The sequence below is a fragment of the Manis javanica genome, chromosome 9 (genome assembly GCF_040802235.1).
Source record: "Manis javanica isolate MJ-LG chromosome 9, MJ_LKY, whole genome shotgun sequence".
In the NCBI taxonomy this organism is placed as follows: Eukaryota; Metazoa; Chordata; class Mammalia; order Pholidota; family Manidae; genus Manis; species Manis javanica.
The window spans coordinates 7,460,042-7,470,102 of NC_133164.1; the positions used below are offsets into that span (position 1 = coordinate 7,460,042).

General features: G+C 41.6%; 1 long non-coding RNA gene across 3 annotated transcripts; it reads right to left on the reverse strand.

Annotated features, from left to right (window-relative positions):
• Positions 1–229: 229 nt before the first annotated feature.
• Positions 230–7,070, reverse strand: LOC108404075 (uncharacterized). 3 transcript variants are annotated; one of them, XR_012120982.1, is made up of 4 exons: positions 6,416–7,070; positions 6,203–6,293; positions 1,672–2,120; positions 230–567 (listed from the first exon to the last, which is right to left on the reverse strand). It is a non-coding gene; the product is annotated as an uncharacterized lncRNA (long non-coding RNA). The 3 variants fall into 3 exon arrangements; XR_001854856.3 differs by having other exon boundaries at positions 230–516; positions 6,203–6,296; XR_001854857.3 differs by having other exon boundaries at positions 6,203–6,296.
• Between the last annotated feature and the right edge of the window lie 2,991 nt (positions 7,071–10,061).

Below are 10,061 nucleotides of genomic sequence, written 5' to 3' on the forward strand. Positions count from 1 at the left end.
CTGCTGGCTCAATGACAGCGACATCCAGGGCTTTATGCTCAGCCATCCAGTTGTCCTTGGTCCCTTTGTGCCATGGCAATTTTTCAGAAGGGAAATTAGTCTCCTTGCCAACTCTTGTATTTTGTATAAGCCCAGATGTCACACTCTGCTAATGTCATACTAGACTGTAATATTTTTACAACATAGTGCAGACAACCAAAGCAGAGCCAAACAGACACATTGTTGCCAGATGGTTGACCTTTATTTACTGATAAAAGTTCTTTAAACCATAAAACTTGAACTTATTAGAAATGAGCTGAGTTTTGAAGTTTCCAAGTGAGCCCAATGCCCTCTCCCTTTGACAGCAGGAGGGAAGATTAGCTCATAGCAACCCAGGGGGTGTATAAATCCGGAAGTCTTCACGGCGCACAGAGGGGTGGGCAGTGGGCGCTGGGGGTGTTGCTCCGGAGTTGTCTCATGCAATGAACTATGGTACAACCTCTGCAGGCCTGTGCGTTTAGGCACCCAGCCACCTGCCTGCAAACAAGAGAGGCTGCTTATTGTCAGTCAATGGCCCATGTCTCTGGCCTGAAAAGGAGGAGGAGAGAGTATGTGGTCCCCTAGCAATGGCTCTGGCTTTCTCCCCAAAGCCATTCCCATGCAGCAAGGAATTCATAATTAAACCGAATCATGTTTTATTTGCTTCAAAGAGAAGGCAATTATCCCTCCTCCCTATTCCCTTGGAGACTGATTTTCCTTGGAAATGTTTTCCGTCCTGACTTATGTAGTATTTTTTTCTTTGTGACTGGCTCTAAATGTGGCTAAGATTTTAATGGGTCATTTTCTCACTCTAATTTTTTCTTCCCCAAATAACTTATTCTCCCAAACAAATATTGAGCTCTCAATGCTCCATGTATTATGTTTTCCTTGAAAACAGAAATCTGCCTGTCATCAGTAGCCCAGTTACTATTTGAATAACAATAAATGGCTTCACCACTATACTTATTTCCTATTATGACCTCCCAGAAGTTACTTTCAAATTTGTTACTTTTATATTTGCTAATAATTTGCTGCCTTGCTCAGCTGAACTATATCACCTTTTTATTTTACTTATTTTCGGTTAAACAATAATCACATTTTCCCACAACTCATAGATTTATCAGGCAACCCAACTATTTATCAAGTCAAATTATGATACTGTCAAAAATCAAATATTCTGCCCTGTACAAAGATTTCCTGATTCAGATATAATAAGAAATCTAACCACCACCACCTGTTTTACCCCCTAGTTTCCCTTTTAAAAGTTAGGGTCTTAGAAACTCAGACTTAATTATTGGTTGAGGCTTCCCAATCCAAAATGACCATCCCAGCTAGTGAGCTTGAGGTCCCCCCATTCAGGATAAATATCTAAGTAGTTAAGTATGTGTCTCAAGATTTTTAAGGCGAAAACATCACTGGGAGGGTTCATACATTTGAACTTAAAGTCACAGAACTTGGGCTCAATCCAAGCCCCGCCTCTGCACGCAATTCATGTTAGACATCCCGGGTCAAGGCTCCACACCTGTACAGGGGTGGCAGCCACCACCTGCAATGGCCCGAATTCTTGCAAATGCCAAAGTACATATGGAAATGACTGTAAACTTCACAACCTAAAATATACTATCGGCTCAATATGCACGGTTCTTCTCTTACCGGTTAATCCCCTTGAAGAAGAGAGCACAGGTAACAGGACACAACTCAGGCAGGGTGAGCTAGAGCAGAAAGAGAGGGGGGAGGCGACCGCACTGCAGAGAAGGATGCAGCCCCGAGGTCACCCACGAGGGAGCGCGAGCAGCTCGGGACAGCGGGGCACTGCAGCGGAACTCCCGAGGCAAGGTGGGCCACAAAAAAAAGGGAGGTGTGGCCACCCAGGCTCTTGTCTGGGCAAGTTTTGTCCATTTGGCCCCCTCGTGCTTCTTTCTGCATCTCCACCAAATGGCAGCGGGCTTCCACGTGTGCACAGGACAAGGCCTATACGTCCTCTGCACATTCTTCTCCCATGATGTGCACTGCAGTCAGGGTCAGGGAAATGTGCTCAGTGTGCCTTGAATAACGTGAGCGCAGTTGTTATTGAGGAGCACACGACCGAGAGCAAAGGAAATCTGAATTTAAGACACAGGTAAAGGCAAAAGTGGTTACATCCCTGCCCATGTACCTCGTCAGTCAAGATAGAAAGAGGTAAAAAAAGATGAGGAAACGATACGTCCTGCACTGGGGCGTGCCACACAGAGCTTCCCTCTCCCTCCTGTCACTACTTCCCACGATGACACTGAAGGAGGAGCTACCAGCCTCCCCCCAGGGGAACTTTCTGAGCAGTGACCACGTGCCAGACAGGACCTGGGTAGGAACAGCGGCTAAAGCGAGGCCCCCAGAGCACAGGATACACACCATCATCCTGCCCAGACTGACCTAGGCTTCCTCAGATAAGCGTTTTTTTGTGTGTAACTGGAAACACCTGTTTAAATCACATATATTTGAAAAAAACAAGAAATCCTGGAACTAATCGATTTAGCAAATTCCTTCCATCAAAAGCTCACCTGTTTTCTCCAATCAAGCATCCTGGAAAGTCAGCCGAGCAGATAGCCCCTTATAAAAGGCCATACCAGTCTATCCTAGTGAATTCTTCCAAACAGTGCTTTCTGGGAGATGAAGAAACAGCCCCCTGGATGCCTGGTGCGGCTCAGGTTCATCTGCAGCTGCTTCTCCCATCACCATCATCGCTAAAGCAGGCCTTCCTCATTTGTTTTTTAATCTGTTATTCAGGTAATTTCTCTTCCCCTGGTGAGCTCTAGTTCCAAGGCCTGATTCCATTTCTAAATCGCTGTTTGTATCCCTTACTGCCTTCTTTCTATTTTTTTCAAATATTTCTCCCACCAAAATATTCTCACCGCTTAATCACCCACCCAGGTCTTGGGTTTCTTTACCCTTCTCTAAATTTCCTCCTTCCCAAAGCAAACTGCTCCTCTAAGAAGCTAATTCCCATGCCACAATAGCAACAACTTTTTTTTTTTCCTGGTGGGGAATAATTTTTCCCCAATTCACTTGGCTATATATTTTCTCCTACAAGTGAATTCTCATGGCACATGGTATGGATATTCTCTCTTCCTTTCTACAGAAAGACTCCAAATACTTTGTTCCATGTGTAATTTTTATTTTGGAAGCCCTACTGGGGCCCGCTTTTCCTGTGATGCAGTGAAGTCCCCTCAGAGCATTCATCTCATAGTGCCCGGGAATGGAGATAAAGCTCACACACGGTTCCTCGTGCGCATGTGTGGGGCACAGCACAGACCTCACAAGCCTCTCTATCTGCCTATTTCTTTTCATGATAATCTTTAAGAGGAAATTGGGCGGGAAGTTGCAGGTTCTAGTCCTGACTGCCCAGAGATGCCCAAGGCCTCTTCATTATGGTGGGATGGAAACACAAGGTGGAAAAAAATGCACAGTAATGTGACTTTTCTTTCTCTCGCAGCCCAAAGAAGCCAACGCGAAGCCTGACTTCTCAAGTTACCCCTTGACAACCCACACAGACATCGTTCTGGTGTGGAAGCAGTCCTGTGTCCAGCAAACGTCTACCATTCAGAGAACTGATCCAAGCCATGAGCCCTCGGGCTCTGCTTTGTGTGCTTTCTCTAATTCACCCTTTTCTGTGGTTCCCACACAAGTCACACAGGTTGTTTTCAATTCCTGTTTCCTGAAACACAGAGTTCTTTGCATTATCCCTTTGGTGTTTCCTCCATCTTCTTAATCACTGGGTCCCGGAATAAGGGAAAAGGCATCTCCCTCCTTATTCAACTTCTTCAATTCTGGACCTGGGCTTTCTTTGGCCAACCACATATTTTCAACAAGTTATATAATCACGATGAATTTCTGATTTTACCTCTGCTTATTTCACATGCTTAGTTTTTATTTTTCATTAGCTTTAAAGATTCTTCTTTATTCCCCCTTTCCACAGTCTGTCTTGGGTTATTTACTTACGCTCAACTCTTGCAGGCAAAGAGGAGGAGATAAGATACCAACACACAGAATTAAACATGGCAGGCCCTGTTTTGTATAATATCAAGATGAGACACTCTAGAAAATGAAGAAGAGAGGAGCTTCCCTACAGGACAGTGGAGAAGCGGTCAGGAACCTGGTGTGGGTATGGACAGGCATGCAAGGGGAGGCGTGTCTAAAAACATCAACAGGATTGATCCATCCGTGTTCAAGATTTAATCAACACATTGACGGGGAGGAGTTTATGTGGAGGACTCCTAAGAAATGTAGTAGGAAAGACAAATTTAGTCCTGTGATGAGCCGATTGGTGTATTTAGGACTTTAGTGGCATTAGAGAGACTTGGAGAATTTTTAGGAAAACATGATAGAATCAAAGCAGTATTTAGCATGTAAATCAGAGATGCCAGTGAGCAGAATCTACAGGAAAAGCAGGCATCTACTGTAAACGTTGCATATAAGGGTATCAGGGACAGATTTGGAGTGGCCATGTGAGGACACTGATGTAAATTCTATTAAATGGTCAAAACCTGCCTACTGGATAGTTAGCTGTGAGCAAGGAATAACTGCCCAGATATACGCTCTTTTCTATTTTTAATTTGCTTTCCACCTATTCAGCCTTGGAAAGTACCTGTAACTAATCTTTATTAAATGATCACCACAAACCAGGAACAATGCTAAGGACTTCATACATTTAACTAATTGACTCCTCATAACAAACCATTTAAAGAGGAGGACACTGAGACCCAGAGAGGTCAGCTGACTTGCCAGAGTGACACTGCCAGTGTCCCCCGGGCAGTCGAGTTTCCGAGTCTGTGTTCTTACACTGCGCAACTTTGCAGAGCCTGGTGCCCATACAAACTCTGGATTCAAACATGCTAGGTTAACATCCAAGTCCTCTTTGCTGTCATTCTAATAGGATGAAGTTGGTTGGCTTTGCTAAGCCTCAGCTTCTATCTATAAAACAAGAGGATAATAATAGATCTACCTTATAGGGTTATTGCAAAGATGAAATAATTCCTTTAAAGATGAAATATTCCTTCTTAAACACTTTGCAGGCCTCCGGCAAACTTCTATACTAATAATGGGCATTTAGTTATTTCCCATTTTTGAGTATAAAAGTTCTGGACAAATCCATTTTGATGTGAGTCCCTCCATACTGCCCTCTTCAGGTGAATATCTGAATGTCCCTTAAATTTGATACTGATTATATTAAACATCTCTACCTGGAGAGTCCAAAGTTTACAATTGTAAGTGGCTGTGTCCCCTTGTCCCTACCTTGAGCACTGAGAGAACAGAGAAGGACCCCCTTACCTAAATCATACATGGGTCTGCATTTAAAGCCAAGGCATGGCTTCCCAATAAGTCCTCAGGTGTTCATGGGGAAGTTGCGAAATAAACCCTTTATTCTAGATTCCCTAAGTCAAAACTTTACCTTCATATATCTATCTATATAGATACAGATATATAGATATGTCCCTTGTTTACACCTAAAGATGATCCGGTTTCTTACTCAACTGACATTAGCCTTCTGATGTCTTTTCATTATAGGCATCTGTTGTATTTAACAAGCATTTCATTTGTAAATAATATGTAAACAGCCTTATCATACTGCTCCTTCCTGGCATTTCGGTGGCACTCAGCCAGCAGTTTTTATTTTCTTCTCCAGAAATTTCCTTCATAATTAAATCTAGTTTGGCCACCCCTAAAACTGACATCATATGCTTTCATACTTGGCATCTCTGACTGCTAAGATGTCTCTCTGTCATCGCCATTCGCTTTCTAATCAAGGTTTTCCAGACAAAAATTACTCTACAGACCCTTGTACACCTCTGTTCTAAATCTTCCTAAAGATCCATGTTTGTTGAAAAAATGAAAGTCCTTCTTTAATCCAAGCATACGAATGAGTTATTCATCCTTACTGCCGTGTATTAAACATTTCTTACTTTCCTTATCAAGTCTGCAGGCTCCTTTTTAAAAATCTAAAACTGTTACTACTTTGCTATTTTTTTCAACACGTTATTCTCTTATTCTGCTCTCTGATTTTGATATGAATACTCTTAAGTTTTGATTGTAGTTTCTTTTTCCTTTTCTTTCTCTCAATGCTACTGATCTGGCCTGCCTCAGACTCCACATCTTCCAGCCACTTCTTCTGTAGCAGGAGAATTTACATAATTACGGGAAGACTCCTTACCTCCTGCTTTGCAGCACCGTATGTTAGGCACACAACAGCCATGTCCTCCTTCTGATAATCATTTTAGTCAGAGACAGAACTGCTTCTGAAACTACTTTACAGATAATAAAAGATACAGAAAAGTAAATTAATTTTCCTAAGATTAAAAATTAAATCAAATGTGGAACGTAATTCTCAGAGGCTTAAACAACTGGCTGACTGCTGCTCTGTTACCTTGATCTTGGGTGGGAAGGGGAGCAAACAATCGCTGGGGCTCTGCAATGTCAGATTCCTCCTTCACTTCCCAGTCATCCGGGACCACATATTTCTTCAGTAAGAGTCTAAAATTTTCTTTCAGTGTAACAACTATGAATTTTATTTCAAGTCACAAGAGGAACACTCAAAGCAAGCCCAAGATGATCAGATCTATTCTTAGCCACACCAAGTTCCGGGCCTCGCTGTACTACGAACTTACTGGAAGGCCACAGGAAGTTGTTCAACTCTGATAGGTCTCAATTTCCTAATTCATAAATTAAATGGGCTATGTTTTCCCCAAGGTCTCTTCCAGGTCTAACCATTTTTAATCTATGCTATAAGATAGAAAACAGTCATTGCCAACTTTCTCAGTATTCTAGCTATGTCCCCTGAGATCGCACATGCTGGGAGAATTTCATCAGTGAAATCCTAGGCATAAAAGTGTATAAGTGAAATATGAAAGGCTTATTAAACAAGCCATACCATTTAAACTAGGATATGACAAGTGTGGCTTCTGCTAATAAAGTGACACAGCTTCTTAATCCAGTGAGAATACAACCTGAGACCGGCAATACGGATGCCAGCTATGTTCTATACCCTATCGATACATTTATATGTCACTTTTCAGTTAAAATTACAATTTTTTGACAACCTACATCCTTCTTGCTACAATCAGATGGAAAAATCCAACAGGCTGTTTTTCAGTTTTTTTAGCATTATGAGTTCAAATCATGGTAACTGAATAGTTTAATGTCTCTGCTGAAGAATGGGGCAATCAGGAGATGTGGATTTCTGGAGACAAAAATCAGAATTTTAATCTCCGTGAGCACCTAGTATGACTTGGTCAGTTGAGCCATTGTCAATGCAACAAACGCAAGCTGGTTCCAAGATTTCATTTCTCTAGAAATCCTTTTATGAAAGAGTCATTCAGTGAAGGGAACTTAAAAGAGCAAACACTTCCCACACATCATGTGCTTCTCAGTCACTGGGGGACACATGCAGTGCACATTCTGATTCACGGGTTCAGGGCAGGGACTGAGATGAGGATGGCAAACCACCTGGGTCTCCCCACGACGGAAGAATCTCTTGGAACAAGGGACTTTCTGAGCTGAAACTGGGGATGTCCTGGGCAAACTACCATGCCATGTTTGCCCTACTTGAGGTCCTCTGCCTCCATTTAAGCACTAGATGCTAATGCTACTGGTCCTCAAATCAAAGTTTGAGGAGCAAGGGAAGAGAACCACCTTCAGGACATACGTTCTGGGTGGCTGGCTTAACTCCTCTCTCCCTTGTTACCTGTGTGACCTTTGGCAAGTTTCTGAACTTACGAAGCTTCAAACCCTCAACAGAAAATTAGGAGAGTAAGATACACCCACTTCATATGGTGTGAACTTTAGAAAAGAGGAAGAGTATAAAATCCCTGATCAATCAGAAATTCTCAGCAATTGTTAGCTTTTGGTGAAATTATCATCACCTTTCACCTATAAAATATCAGTCACATGAATATCATTATAGTACACAGCTGTAAATGAAACTTGATTAGAAATTAACTTGATACTTGACTAAACTGAAGCAAGATTTCATTTCACTTTTATCAAGGCTTTGAGCAAATACATCTTCAGAAAGTCGACTGCATACAGCAAAATAAATAATACGTGCACAATTTCGTACTTTAAAAACAAAGGAGTGAATGGTGTCAATGCTGTGTCTGCATCAGGCTCAATACGTCGTAATAACTGGCTCACCCTTCAGGACTGAGAATGTTCAAGGAAGGGAAATTCTAACTAAAGCATGTCGATCCCTAAGTAAAATAACTAAAGGAGAATATAATCAAAATCCTATTTAGTCAATGACTAAATCAAACAACACAGTAAACTTCCTCGAAATTCATTTTTCAAAAGCAGTTTTCAGGAGGTGATTCCTCTCTTGGGATATTAAAATCACATGTCACCTAAGGCTGCAAGTGTCTTAATGAAATAACACAGCATGTTGTTTGGATCTCAGGTGAGAAGGGCCATTTTTTTGAGTAGGAGACAATTGAAGAAAAAGAGGCAGAAGTCAAAGGCCCTGAGAGGTAAAAAAAAAAAAAGGCTGGGATTGAAAACATGACATGGCAGACACGGCAGAAGGGACTAGGTGAGAGTCAAGATTATATGCTCTGCATTCTAAGCACTTAAAATATGAAAAAGGACCCCAAAACCTCATAAAGAGGATAATTTGAATATGAATCAATATTACTTGATTATATTCATATCATTAGTCATAGTTTTAATTCCTTGTTATACTTCACCATCTATCCAACCTTTAGAAAAGGTTGAATTTAAATAAAGTGGAAGCTAATGATCATTAAAGTAGATTTCTTTTCCAGCTCTACTTCTAGGGATAGTTTTCTACCATATTGCCTAGTATTTGAACTCCATAGTCAGAGGCCTAACTGTGAACATACTGGGCAGGTTTCTGACGATTAAGCCAAGGGATATGCCCTGAGCCCCTGTTTGCCTGGGCTCAGAGGAGCATGGCTGCAATTCATGATTTGGGCATAGCTCACATACAGTCAATCAGCAAGCCAAGTGACTCAGAATAATTTATCTCATTTTAGTGTCACTTACTAGCCTGGGAATATGTGGCTTTTCAGTAATGTTTGAGATATTCTTCTTAAAAAATATTTAATGATGTACTTCAACTTTCATATGATGGAAAAGAAAATTAAGGAAACCAAGACATTTGAAGGCGTGCTGGTGCTAGAACTTAGTCTAACTCCTGGTCTTAGCCCGTGTCTCTGGCACTAATACCGACAGAGGATAAAGATGAAAAACTGCATCATGCTTGAGCATTAGTCACCTACTCTGCCAACTGTCAATGCTTTTAAGAGAAGTAAATGCTTCATCCTTGCCAAGCCTATTGTAGATACTCATTTCATCTATCTCCTGTATTGATTCAGTTTACATTCTCCCCAACTTCTTAAATTCCTATGAACTTTGTTGAGAAATTATGCATTCCAGGAGTACATAGTCCCCCTAAAGGAAACCCCCAGGTTAGGGCGCAGGTCAGAGTGGATGCATCACCTCACATGAAGCACCTCCATGAGGCAAGTGTGATACAGCATATATCACATCCAAGCATCTTCAGTGAGGCCATAAACTGACTACTGATCTGAATATTTAATTTTCTAGGTTCCTATATGTTCAAGATTTTGCAACCTATGGTGTATTTACTCCCTAAGCAACACACTTCCTCAAATAACTAGAGTTAAATTACCTAAGTGTGCTATAATCCCCAGGGAGCCCTGGGCCACCTACAGTAAGAAACCTCCCAGCTTTAGAACTACTTTAAAAAATCCCTAAGGCTTCCAGTTTCATCTGACCTTTATTTGAAAGCCCAGCGTCTTCCCTCCTACTACCCTCTACCCTTGGTAACTGATTTTCAACCTTCTGCCAGGTGCCTAAGTAAAGACAAGTTGCACATGAGCCCAGACAAACCTGTGTGTTCTTTACAGAGGCTTGGGAGGAGGGAACCCTGAGACTCTTATCTGCAGATGTTTTATTTGAACAGATATTATTAATAGATTTTAATTGTGCTTTCAGATGTAAAACACCCACCAAGGAATAGCTCTAACAGACCTGTA